Genomic DNA, 14754 nt, shown 5'->3' with positions numbered 1-14754 from the left:
TTGACACCACAGAAATATTCATCTTTTCTTCGCTCTGCGATGTTTTGAAAACACCCCTTTTCTTTCCAGAATTTCATTTCAGGTTAGATAAGAAATTTATCTTGTCAGAATTTTAAAACAAGCTAGACAACCTGTGACCCATTGGGTCATCCTTTCAGAGATAGTTCCTTTACCACAGGGGTGTCAAACTCAAGGCCCGGGGGCCAGATCCAGCCTACGGGGTGCTTAGATCTGGCCTGTGGGGCTGCCCTGGAAACAGTGAAGGACCAGTCCATGGTGCAGAGCTTTGTTTTTGCTGGCAGAGGGTTGCAGGAAGCAGTTGCAGCTGAAAACAGAGCTTGGGAGCCCATTTTCACTGGCAGAGCGCTCAGGCCGCCGTAGGCGCCCCCAACATGAGTGATGTTGAGCTGGCCACACACACCCTGGCCACGCCCGTCCCAGCCCCCCCGAGGAGGGGTGAAATATATTTACCTTTCCTACCGGTTTGCTGATGTGCACATGTTGCGCAAAGCCTTGCGCAGATGATCAAAAATGGGACGTAATGACATCCTGGTTTGGGGGGGTTGGAGCCTCCCGTTGCCAGCACTACCAGCTCCCGCAAGCCAGATAGAACTGGCAACATTTCACCCCTGCCCCCGAGGTCAAACACAACCCTGATGCGGCCCTCAATGAAATCGAGTTAACACCACTGCTTTACCAGATTCCCCAATGCCTTCAACAATGACAAACTTCTAATGTAATGGAAAAGTTGGAATGCATTCAGAACTGTATTTGCCTTGAAAATAGCCTATGTTGAACTGTATAGGACAGTCAAACATCAACAAAGGGAATGTTTTATGATATTGTGTATTATGCCATATCCTGTTTTATGATAATGCTGATGTCATAAAAAGATTTTATAAAATTTGCCAAATTTCAGTCCCATTGGAGTCGTGGGTTCTGGATTTTTGACACATTCTAGCCTATTTGAGGTATCTTGGTTCAAAATATAATGCATTTCCCACAGTTAAAGATTATGGAAATGAGTTTTAGTAGTATATTGATATATTAGTTTGAGACCACCCCCAAGATATGTATGTCAAATAGGTGGTAGAATTGTGATAACCAAGTTCTGGCTGAACTTGAAAAACCAAGATGATTCTGACCTGATTAGTCCATGGATGGTAGTCTACCATGAAATTCTCTATGGGAATAGGCTAGAAAAGTGAGGGGAACTTTTGCTTGAAGATAATGAGAATCCCCTTCTCATGGCCATGAAACCCTACATATACAGTACGTACCCATGAAGTTTATTTATTTATTTATTTATTTATTATTTTTGTCACAACAATATATGTAGGCATCATACAAAAAGATTATATAGTACATAAACACATATATGAGTAAATATAAGGAGGAATAAGCATATATACATTGCTCCCAGAAGCACGAAGCTGAAGCCTGAAGATGACGAATGAGACTTCGTCGAAACGTCGCCAAGACACTTCCAATTTTACGCGGGAGAAAACCCGAATAACCAAAGACCTACATACAAACACCCGCGAAAACCTCAGAAAACAAATATATATATATATTCTCTGAGGTTTCGCGGTGTTTATTGATTTCCTCACAAATTGAGATATGGCGACGATATTCGTTCATCTTCAGCTTCAGCTGCTCCCAGAAATGAGTTTCACATGAAACCAGAAGCACGGCTAAAGCCTGAAGATGACGAATGAGACTTCGTCGAAACGTCGCCAAGACACTTCCAATTTTACACGGAGAAAACCCGAATAACCAAAGACCTACATATATATATATGTAGAAAAGAAAAACAATAGGACAGGAATGGTAGGCACGTTTGTGCGCTTATGCACGCCCCTTATGGTCCTCTTAGGAATGGGGTGAGGTCAATAGTAGAAAGTTTTTGGTTAAAGCTTTTAGGATTATGGGAAGAGACCACAGAGTCAGGTAAAGTATTCCAAGCACTGATGATTCTGTTACAGAAGTCATATTTTCTGCAATCTAGATTAAAGCAGTTGACATTAAGTTTAAATCTATTGGTTGCTCTAGTATTATTGCAATTAAAGCTGAAGTAGTCTTTAACAGGAAGGACATTACAATAGATGATTCTATGAGTCAAACTTAGGTCTTGTCGAAGGCGACGGGTTCCAAGTTTTCTAAGCCTAGGATTTCAAGTCTGGTGGGATAAGATATTTTGTTGTTTTCAGAGGAATGGAGAACTCTTCTTGTAAAATATTTATGGACACGTTCAATTGTATTGATGTCAGAGATGTGGTGAGGGTTCCAAACAGGCGAGCTGTATTCTAGAATTGGTCTAGCAAATGTTTTATATGCTCTGGTTAGTAGTGTGGTGTTTTTGGAAAAGAAGCTACGCAAGATTAGGTTTACAACTCTTAGAGCCTTTTTTGCTATGTAGTTGCAGTGAAGCCTTGCTCAACTCCAAGGGAACTTTACTTTTTAAATAGATACAAAAAGCCAAATTACTCATTGAAATACGTATTTTTCAGAATGTCGAAACACCTGTTGGAGGGGGAAATGTGTGCAAGAATATATTTAAGCATGGAAAAAATGGAAAAACATCAAAAGGGAAATGTAACACTGATGCGTAGACTGAATTTCATATGGAACCACCCTGCTAAGCTCACAAGCTGCAGAGCTGAACAGGGCCTCCAGTTAATAAGATGGATAATCCATTGCAAATGAAATCAACACCTTTTACCTATTTACAGACGAAAAGCCTTTATTTTTTAATCACATTAAATAACTAGGATAAAGAACCTGGTGCCCTTTGGTTGTTTATCATTTAGATTTCTCCCTCAAGTCAACATACCAAAGGAAGACTTGATGGGAGTTGTCGGACAAAACATCTGGTGGGCCCTGGGTTGCTTTTTCTTCTCGTTTTGAAGTTCATGTGAAACATCTGGCATTAAACGGCATTGGATCCTATCTTCCAGTACAGTACCAAAAGAAATAATTCAAGCCAAGGAGGTCCACCGAGAGACAACTGTACTTAACATTAAAGCGTGCAAAGGGATTGACGAAGGTAGCACTTTTTAAGGAAGGGGAAAATCAGATGGAAAAAGCCAGAGGAAAAGAAAGGAATCATCTATTACAATGTCCTTCCTGTCAAAGATTACTTCAGGCTTCAGCTTCGTGCTCCCAGAAAATGAGTTTCACATGAAACCAGAAGCACGAAGCTAAAGCCTGAAGATGACGAATGAGACTTCGTCGAAACGTCGCCAAGATACTTCCAATTTTACGTGGGAGAAAACCCGAATAACCAAAGACCTACATATATATATATATGTAGAAAAGAAAAACAATAGGACAGGAATGGTAGGCACGTTTGTGCGCTTATGCACGCCCCTTATGGTCCTCTTAGGAATGGGGTGAGGTCAATAGTAGAAAGTTTTTGGTTAAAGCTTTTAGGATTATGGGAAGAGACCACAGAGTCAGGTAAAGTATTCCAAGCACTGATGATTCTGTTACAGAAGTCATATTTTCTGCAATCTAGATTAAAGCAGTTGACATTAAGTTTAAATCTATTGGTTGCTCTAGTATTATTGCAATTAAAGCTGAAGTAGTCTTTAACAGGAAGGACATTACAATAGATGATTCTATGAGTTAAACTTAGGTCTTGTCGAAGGCGACGGGTTCCAAGTTTTCTAAGCCTAGGATTTCAAGTCTGGTGGGATAAGGTATTTTGTTGTTTTCAGAGGAATGGAGAACTCTTCTTGTAAAATATTTCTGGACACGTTCAATTGTATTGATGTCAGAGATGTGGTGAGGGTTCCAAACAGGCGAGCTGTATTCTAGAATTGGTCTAGCAAATGTTTTATATGCTCTGGTTAGTAGTGTGGTGTTTTTGGAAAAGAAGCTACGCAAGATTAGGTTTACAACTCTTAGAGCCTTTTTTGCTATGTAGTTGCAGTGAAGCCTTGCTCAACTCAAGGAACTTTACTTTTTAAATAGATACAAAAAGCCAAATTACTCATTGAAATACGTATTTTTCAGAATGTCGAAACACCTGTTGGAGGGGGAAATGTGTGCAAGAATATATTTAAGCATGGAAAAAATGGAAAAACATCAAAAGGGAAATGTAACACTGATGCGTAGACTGAATTTCATATGGAACCACCCTGCTAAGCTCACAAGCTGCAGAGCTGAACAGGGCCTCCAGTTAATAAGATGGATAATCCATTGCAAATGAAATCAACACCTTTTACCTATTTACAGACGAAAAGCCTTTATTTTTTAATCACATTAAATAACTAGGATAAAGAACCTGGTGCCCTTTGGTTGTTTATCATTTAGATTTCTCCCTCAAGTCAACATACCAAAGGAAGACTTGATGGGAGTTGTCGGACAAAACATCTGGTGGGCCCTGGGTTGCTTTTTCTTCTCGTTTTGAAGTTCATGTGAAACATCTGGCATTAAACGGCATTGGATCCTATCTTCCAGTACAGTACCAAAAGAAATAATTCAAGCCAAGGAGGTCCACCGAGAGACAACTGTACTTAACATTAAAGCGTGCAAAGGGATTGACGAAGGTAGCACTTTTTAAGGAGGGGGAAAATCAGATGGAAAAAGCCAGAGGAAAAGAAAGGAATCATCTATTACAATGTCCTTCCTGTCAAAGATTACTTCAGCTTCAGTCACAACAATACACGAGCACACAATAGATTTAAGCTTAATGTGAACCAGTCTAATCTTGATTGCAGAAAATATGACTTCAGTAACAGAGTTGTTAATGCTTGGAATACACTACCTGACTCTGTGGTCTCTTCCCAAAATCCCAAAATCTTCAACCAAAAACTGTCTACTATTGACCTCACCCCATTCTTAAGAGATCTATAAGGGGCGTGCATAAGAGCACAAACGTGCCTACCGTTCCTGTCCTATTGTTTCCTTTCATTATATCCAATTTATATAGTTATTACATGCTTATACTCATATATACTGTATGCTTATATATCATATAGTTATTTCATGCTTATATATACTGTGTGACAAATAAATAAATAAGATAAATCAGACGGGAAACAACATCATCTGAATTCACTTCCTGATCTTGCCAATAAGCTCAATTCCATGAATGAAGGAGAAAAGCTGAATAATGAAAGCTACATTCGGAAACATCCTCACTAAATCACCCAGAGCTGCTCTGTGAATAAGATGGGTGGTCTCTAAATTTTGTAAGTAAATAAATAAATCTGCAATGGTTTGGGGAAAAGAAATCCCCCAATATTCTATGGTCATATCTGTATCATTTCCAGTATTTAAAGTGTTTTTTATATATTTTAAAAATCTACATTTTGGTTTTCTGGGAAATTTCTAGCAAGAATACTGCAATATTCCCCAAAGAATTGTTTCTGTAGGAAGTGTGAGTCCCAAATCAAATAAAACTAGTTCACACGCCCTGCACTTGGATAAATGGCCACTTTTCATCTGAGCTAAAACCTGTTCTTTTCTTACCGTACAATCTAATTGCTCAGAGATGACACATCCATCTAAGAAACTTATTTGTTGTTTCTTTGATCTGCAAGTGTTATGTTGGACCACAACTAAGCTCATCCATTTGGAAACCAACTGACCTAAAGCTATTTCCACAATCCAGTTCGCTAGACAAAGCAAGTTGGAGGCCTCTGCCTGGTGTGAATTTATTCATGCTTAAAGCTTTGCCCCATGTTGGTGGAAACACCCACATAGTCATGGAGCCTATATAAAATCACAGGCAACATGTGTCATTTCTAACCTGGGGAATCTAGATGTTTTGATGTTGTGGAGAAGATTTCATACGTGAATGCAACTAAAAATCTCCTTGCATGTAAGAAAAGAACACGGCATAGGGAAAGTTTGCAAAATTCTGCTTTCTAGGCGAGTTTTTAATACGGGCAGGAAATCAGGCTTTCTCTGAGTTGTGTTTTCTTTGAGGTGCAGCAGTTTGGGAATGCAAGAAAAATTTGCAGGGAGTTTATCCAGTGGTGGGCTGCTGCCGGTTCGGACCGATTCGGGCGAACCGGTATTTGCTACCTGCAGGTTGGCCTGTCCACCCGCCTGGGCACAATCCCGTCCTATATCGCTATGTTGTTTGATGCTGGGTGCATATGCAGACGGAGCACACAAGTGAATTTCCATGTTTTGTGATGCCGCACGCATGCGCTGATGGCATATGCACGCTCACATTTCCAGTGCTGGGTGAACTGGTTGTTACAATATGTGACGTCCACCTCTGAGTTTATCCCAGTACTTTATTAATATGGCTCATTCTGGAGAGCACATTCTGGGAATAGGGATCTCCTTAGGCTCCAGGTTGGATTTTGGTACAGAAATCCAGGGTTCTTCCTAGCAGAATGACTGTACAAGGACTCCCAAGTACAACATGTCTGCTTGGCTTATGGCATTCTGAAGTAGAATAGAGTAGAATAGAATGAGCTGGAAGGGACCATGGAGGTCTTCTAGTCCAGCCCCCTGCTCAAGCAGGAGAACCTATACCATTTCATTTCAAGTAAGTGAAGTAAAACTTATCTAAAAGCAGGTGGTGGCTCTAAGGCCGTGTTGTGCAAAAATTTAACATTTCCAGATTATACTTGGGAAATTTCACAACTCTTTTGAATTTACTTCTGGTTGATTAGGGTTTTTTTCCCCCCCTTACATTGAAATCCCCTTCAAATTTCCTTTTGTGTCAAATGTCAGTGCTATTTCTGCCCAGCAATACACACAGGTGTGTAATTTGCAACCTAGGTATTAGCATCCATTCTTCACCGCGTCTTTTTAAAGCTCGTTCAAGTTTCTGCTGAACCCCCTTTTTATTTGTAAAATCTGCATCTAGTAATGGCCAAGAAAGGACTCGCAGGTTGATCTTCTCAGAAGAAAGCAACAGATAATAGGTGAAACACCTTCAGATGCTCACATGATGGCAAAAGTACCAATCTGATGGGATTTTGCTCTTCATGAAGCAAGCTTTTGGAGATGCTTAGCCCAAGATGCGGTGGCTCAATGGCTAAGACGCTGAGCTTGTCGATTGAAAGGTCGGCAGTTCAGCGGTTTGAATCCCTAGCGCTGCGTAACAGGATGAGCTCCCATTACTTGTCCCAGCTTCTGCCAACCTAGCAATTCGAAAGCACATTAAAAAAAAGTGTAAGTAGAAAAATAGGGACCACCTTTGATGGGAAGGTAACAGCGTTCCATGTGCCTTTGCCATTGAGTCATGCCGGCCACATGACCATGGAGACGTCTTCGTACAGCGCTGGCTCTTCAGCTTTGAAACGGAGATGAGCACCGCCCCCTAGAGTCGGGAACGACTAGTACATATGTGCGAGGGGAACCTTTACCTTTACCTTTACTAGCCCAGGTTGGAAGATAATATCATCAATCCCCTGGAAGGGAGTTGAAAATCTAGACTATCATCCTACTGTTAACAAACAAAGCTTTTCCAGTTAAATTACAAGGAGTTAGTTTTAGAAAAACATTTAATTAACATGCGGCTGTTTTCACAGCAGGGGTGTAAAAGATGAGGGGGGGGGAAGAGCATTCTTATGGAATAAATGGTGGGGAAACACATTTCAAACAGCTCATCCTTCCTGTGTTTAATTGATAGACAGTCCAATGGAATTACAGCTTAATTCCATTGGACTGTCTATCAATTAAACACAGGAAGGAAATCTGAAATGAAATATAGTTACGCATACTCTTAGAATACAGGCAGTCCTTGACCTACAACAGTTTGTTAAGTGACTGTTACAATGGTACTGGAAAAAAGTGACCTGTGAGACCCTTTTTCACACTTACAACCATTGCAGCATCCCCACAGTCATTTGATCAAAATTCAGACACTTGGCAACTGGTTCACATTTATGATGGTTGAAGTGTCCCGGCCGGGGTCAAGTGGTCACCTTTTGCAAATTTCTTGACAAGCAAAGTCAATGGGGGAAGCCAGATTTACTTAACAACCACGTTGCTAAATTAACAACTGCGGTGATTCACTTAACAACTGCGGCAAGGAGAGTCATAAGGGCAAAACTCACTTAGCAACCGATCTGCCTAGCAACAGAAACTTTGGGCTCAGTTGTGGTCATAAATTGAGGATTACCTGTATTCATACAGAGGAGAAGACAGCAAAAACTTGACGTCCTTAAAGGGAGTTTGGTGGAACTTGTAAGATTAAAGTGAATGGGCTGAGGCCAGTAGTGGGATTCAGCCGGTTCGCACCTATTCGGGAGAACCGGTTGTTAACTTTTGAAGCAGTTCGGAGAACCGGTTGTTGGAAGAAATCTTATTTTATTTTTCCCCCCACTTTACAGGGCTAATCCTGTAAGGAAGGCAAGAAGGAAACATTCTGGTGGTGTTTTCAGTCTAATCTTTATTGCCCTGCTTACAGAAACTGCCTCTCTGGTTAACCCTTATTACATTGTAACAGCTAAGGCAAAGCGCTCATCGGTGTGAGTGACGTTGAGTTGGCCACACCCACACCATCACATGACCACCGAGCCACGCCTACCCAGCTGGTCATTAGGGCAGAGAACCGGTTGTTAAATTATTTGAATCCCACCACTGGCTGAGGCCTTTTGCCCACAGGTCACAAGTGATGTGAGTTCCAAATCTCCAACCAGCGGACCTCTCGGGCCTATTGAAATTGTTGCTTAGGAAGCAAGGAGAAGGAAGGGAATGTCATAGAGAATACAGGATCCCCAATCACATTTGGCTCTGACTTCATTTCTTCATTACCTGTCATGCACTGGCCACCAACCAATGACATCTGTGGGAAAGCAACAGTCTTATGTTCTAGCATTTAAAAAATACGTTTTGACATGTTTCAGTTTTTTAATTTCACTTCTTCACATTTTAGCTTGGATCATCCAGAAAAAAGTACTGGTCAAAGGACAGGAAAAAACCTACTTTGCCACCACTCCTTCACCGAAACCTCTGAATTCCCTCAAAACGTTTTCCCAAATTCAAATGCAATGTCCTGAACTGCGTGGAACATAAGGCCATGGTGGATAACCTGAGACTGACAGGTATCCCCCAGCCTCCACGATTACATGAGAGGGAAAGGGGATTAATGATTGAAAAGGTACATAAGAGGAATGTTGAGCCCCTACAAGGATTAGGCTGTGTATATGATTTTGACTGATTCAAACTCCCCCCCACCCCAAGGGAAGGGCTCATAGCAGAGGTGGTATTCAGCAGGTTCTGACCAGTTCTGGAGAACCGGTAGCAGAAATTTTGAGTAGTTCGGAGAACTGGTAAATACCACTTCTGACTGGCCCCACCCCTATCTATTCTCTGCCTCCCGAGTCCCAGCTGATTGGGAGGAAATGGGGATTTTGCAGCAACCTTCCCCTGGAGTGGGGTGGGAACGGAGATTTTATAGTATCCTTCCCCTGCCACGCCCACCAAGCCACGCCCACCAAGCCATGCCACACCCACCAAGCCACGCCCACAGAACCGGTAGTAAAAAAAATTTGAATTCTACCACTGACTCACAGCCTTCAGTCCTGTCCTCTGTGTTGTCACTCTTTTGACAGATATACCCTCCTGACAAATAGTTATTTAAAAAAAAGAAAGAAAGAGCAGCCTCCAATCCCCTGGCTGGGAAAAGCTATGGTCTGAGAGGGAAAGGAAATCACTCAGAAATTAGCTTAGTCACCTTAAATTCTACTCAATTAATGTATTTGCTTTAATTTCTTTAGCCTCTCACGCTATAGCCCAGACTGTTTTGGAGACTACTTTGACCCTGGCGCTATTTAGGACTACAGGTAGTCCTCGAAATTGAGCATAGGCATTTGTGTTAATCAAAATTAGGTTTAAGGGTATTACAATTCATAAATTTTAGAATTATCTTCATACAGAAGAAAAGGTGCTGGTTGTAATTTCTAGCTGTCTTCATCATAGTTTAGACTTAGCCGCCAAGATCCTAGTCAGCTAGGCTTTTAGCCAAAGTACTGTTCTTGTTACGTTTTCTTCCTTTCATCTGTTCCTACTTTCGCATTTCCCAGTGACTGGCTCAGCATTTTCAGTCCTGCTCGCCACATCAACCAATATTTCCAGGTTCTTATCGTGCCTTTGTAAAAACTGAGTGAGAAAAAAAAAAGCACTCAAAGGAAAGCCACAGTGTTTTGATCTGATGTGTTTAAATTAAAAATCATGAAGAATAAAGCAAATGACCACCTTGCCATAATAAACTGTTGAGTTATCTCAAATATGTGATGTGTTTGCACAACTCCTTCACAAAGCGCAGTTGAGGAAGAGAGAGAGGAAAAAAAAGAGGATCAAGGTAACAATCAGAGTCCTTCCTTTTTGTTTAATGTGTGTCATATTTTGAGTATTTTTAACTTGCCTCACAGGTGTCCCGCCTACCAAAATGTAAAGGTTAAGAAGTCGACTAAAATATTCAGCTCCACTTATTTGATGTCAAATTGTTCCGTGAAGCAGGGGTGGGGGAATTAAAAAGGAAAATACAGCTTCATTGAAAAATGTTACTTCCCCCTGTTCTAAAGGGTAGCTCATAATTCAGCCAATATTTATATTGCAACCTAAAATACTTCTCACAAATGATAGTTTCACAACAATTTTCCACATCCAGCCAATATTCTGAACCCCATGCGTAAAATAATAGAGAATGAAAACTTGCCTAGAGGTCTGGATAAACGTAAGTATGTATCTCTGTAGCAGAGGTGGGGAACAATGCAGTGGTGAAATTCAATTTTTTTTACTACCAGTTCTGTGGGTGTGGCTTGGTGGGCATGGTGTGGCTTGGTGGGCATGGCAGGGGAAGGATACTGTAAATTTCCATTCCCGTCCCATTCCAGGGGAAGGATACTGCAAAATCCCCATTCCCTCCCCACTCCTGGGGGAAGGATATTGCAAAATCTCCATTCCCACTCCACTCTAGGACCAGCCAGATGTGGTATTTGTTGGTTGTCCGAACTACTCAAAATTTCCGCTACCGGTTGTCCAGAACCTGTCAGAACTTGCTGGATTCCACCCCTGTCCACAAGTCATAAAAGGCCCATCATTCCCCACCGCTGCTCTACAAGTATGGGTTTGGGTGCAGACAGGAATATGTTGAGGTGAGTGAGAATAGCCTTGAAGGACACAGGAAGAGCTGCTCTCAAGATAATGGCCAGATAAAAGGGACTTGTGCCTATTCCAGGAAAGTAATATGAATACATATCTCAATAAGCCCTTCCCTAGTTCCCATAAAGATAAGGGGAGAGAGGACAAAGCATACTCAGATTTGCAAGATTCAGTTATTATAGTTTTATTTTTAAAAACTAGTCCTGATCTTGTTGATGTTGGTTTCCTAGTCTGGTCTACCATGAAGGGCTGATGCTACATGTGGTGCTTGTATGTGTGTATGTACAATTCTGGTTTTGCTGATGACCTTGGGCTGAAAAGGTAATCCATTCCTATAATTGAAATACAATTGCCTACCTCTAGCATAGAAACTTACAGTCGCAAAAATATTTTATTAGATGATTAGGGCCGCCATATTGGAGAGGCTTAAGTCAGCTGGAGGGATGGGTGTGTGTGTGTGAGAGAGAGAAAGCTTTCAAAGCATAAAAGGAAATGTTTGTCATATGGGGAGGAGGGTTAATTAATGTACACAGATATGCACATGTATCACATGTCTACAAAGTCGTGTATGAGCCATTTCCAGGAATTCTTTCAGACGAAATTGGCTACTATTGATTTTCAGGTGTGGCATTGCACAGGATTTTTAATCAAGTTTATAAAGCTGTCGTCTGTCTGTCTGCCTGAGTCTTTTTGGGGAGTCACATTCAATTCAGAGTCATGTTTATGGAGGTTCTCAATCATCCAGGTCGTGGTTGTCCCAAAGGTGCTTTTCCAAAAGGCAACTGGACTTTCTTGGACTTTTCCTTGAAAATGTTTTGCTTCTCATCCAAGAAGCTTCTTCAGTTCAGTTCACTTCAGGACTGAAGAAGCTTCTTGGATGAGAAGTGAAACATTTCTGAGGAAAAAAACTAAAGAAGGCCCAGTTGCCTTCTGGAAAAGCACCTTTGGAATTCAGAGTCATCTTTTTCTTTATATATTTATTGATTGATTAAATTTGTTTGCTGCCCATCTCACTGCAAGGTGACTCTTATGTGGAGGATAAAACATTCCTGAAAAATGTTTCCCTACACCAGTATGGAAGAACAAAAGAATGCCCAGAAGCAAAGCCAAAATGCAAAAAGACTTGAGTTCCACTGGCACATAGAATAAATTATTAACTTTATCATTGGAGAGACATATTAATAAACAAGTGTCTGCCACAGATAAGTGTTTCTGCTTCATCTTATCTAGCCAGATCCTGGGATACAAACTCACCATATGGAGAAAAGTTTCTGAAATTTGAATTTCATTCAGAACTGAACACCACCTTCTGTTATAATAACAATTAGAAATAATATTTTAAATTATTATTATGTATTACTCCAGTTATTACTTTGGAATAATAGATAATATACCAAAAATGAATATGCTCTCAAAGTATGTCTGTCTCCATTGAGAAATCACAATGGGTTCTTAACTGCTGTGGGTTTACAGTAGAAAATGATGCTGCAGCAAGCTTGTCCTTTCAAAAACCAGCCACAAAGCCCTCCACTTCTAACAGAAAATGTAGAACTAGATTGTGCTGTTTCTCTGGGTCATATACCCTTTTCCCCCAAAATAAGAGATCCCCTGATAATAAGCCCAATCGGGCTTTTGAGCACATGGCAATAAGGCCAAGCGCTTATTTCAGGGTTCAAAAAAAAAATATAAGACTGGATCTTATTTTCAGGGAAACATGGTATGTGTGTGTATGTGGGTATATGCCAGAGGTGGATTTCAGCAGGTGCCCAATTCTGGAAAACCAGTAGCAGAAATTTTGAGTAGTTCAGAGAACCGGTAGTAAAAATTCTGACTAGCCCCGCCACCATCTATTCTCTGCCTCCCATGTCCCAGCTGATTGAGAGGAAATGGGGAATTTTGCAGAATTCTTCCCCTGGATTGGGGAGGGAATGGAGATTTTACAGTATCTTTCCCCTGCCATGCCCACCAAGCCATGCCACACCCACCAAGGCACAGCCACAGAACCGGTAGTAAAAATTTTTGAAACCCACCCCTGGTATATGCATAATTTTTTGTCATGTTCGTGTAGTGTACATTGGGGGTGGTTACCCTTTGAGAGCTGTATGCAACAAAATCTCATTTTAATGTATGCTGATTAATGTACATTTAAAATGACAATAGTTAATATTCTCTCCTATCCTATCCCTATCCCTGTCCCTGTCCCTATTCTATTCCTATTCCTATTCCATTCTAGAAAAAGAAGGAAATGTATGTGTCACCCAGCATCTAAGTGAAGTCTGCTTCATTAACCTCTCTGCAAAGAAGGGGAAGTGGGATGATGTCATAACATAAAATCTCCCAAAATGATGAGAATTACACACTTGAATCATATGTAATTTGTGTTATTTTCACAGTGATGTCATGATGCATCATTTTGACACCATCATTACTATTTTTCCGTTATGGAAGATAGTCAGGTTGGAAGATGTTTGGAATTTCTCATTCTATGAGCTGAACTGCTGAAGTGTATGTATGTATGTATGTATGTATGTATGTATGTATGTATGTATGTATGTATGCAGGGGTGAAATGCTCCCGGATCGGACGGGATTGCGCGATCTGGTAGTGATGGCAGCTGCTGGTTCGGAGGACCGGTAGCAAAAATCCCTGGCCCCGCCCCCCCTGCCTCTGCTGAGCCGCACCATCTGCAGAGGGGTTTTTTTTTACTTTTAAAAGCTGGTTTTGCTTCAGCCGAAACCTGCCTTTAAAAGCAAAAACAGCAGAACCTTACTTGTACTCTTACTTGTAGAAAACATGTTTTCTACAAGAGTAGAGATTCTAAGGCACTTACCTGATTACTGATGAACGCATGGCCACAGCCTGAAAGCAGTTTCAGTTTCAGTCAGACAGAAACAATCGCTCAGCTAATCTATTTCCTCCGTGATCAACTGGCTGGCTGAGGAACTCTGGGATTTGAAGTCCACAATAAAATAAAATAAAATAAAATAAAAAAATAAAATATTTGTGCAGCTTTCTGAGATTTGGTGTGTTTCTGTTGTGTTTCACTCTAACTACACAAACACACAAAATCTCAGAAAGCTGTATGTGGCATATTGTGTGTGTGTGTGTTAGTTGTGTGTGTGTAAAGTGTGAAAGTTGGTTTTTGAGCTTTTTGTGGCTGTGTGAAGTGTGAAGTGCAGCTGCTTTTACATTGTGTGTGAGTCAGTTGTGTTGTGTTGTGTTGTGTGTGTGTAAAGTGTGAAAGTTGTTTTTTGAGCTTTCTGGGGCTATGTGAAGTGTGAAGTGCAGCTGCTTTTACATTGTGTGTGAGTCAGTTGTGTTGTGTTGTGTGTGTGTAAAGTGTGAAAGTTGGTTTTTGGTACCTCTTATTGTTTTTTTATACTTTGTTTATTATTTTTATTATTTATTGTTATTGGCCACGCCCACCAAGCCATCTGACCACCAAGCCACACCCACCAATTAAGCCACGCCCACAGAACTGGTAGGGAAAATTTTTAGATTTCACCCCTGTATGTATGTATGTATGTATATAAAGTCTGTTCCTTTTCAGTTTCTAGTGCTGATGAATCCAATATTTTTTTATAGCTGTTATAATTTTTGAGAAGGAACTTTTGATAATCCTGTCTCTCACAGCCAAAACAATAATCATGGCTCATCATTTTATGGAGCTCA

This window comes from Ahaetulla prasina, chromosome 2 (genome assembly GCF_028640845.1).
Source record: "Ahaetulla prasina isolate Xishuangbanna chromosome 2, ASM2864084v1, whole genome shotgun sequence".
NCBI classification, from domain to species: domain Eukaryota; kingdom Metazoa; phylum Chordata; class Lepidosauria; order Squamata; family Colubridae; genus Ahaetulla; species Ahaetulla prasina.
Note: the sequence above shows the minus strand (reverse complement) of the source record.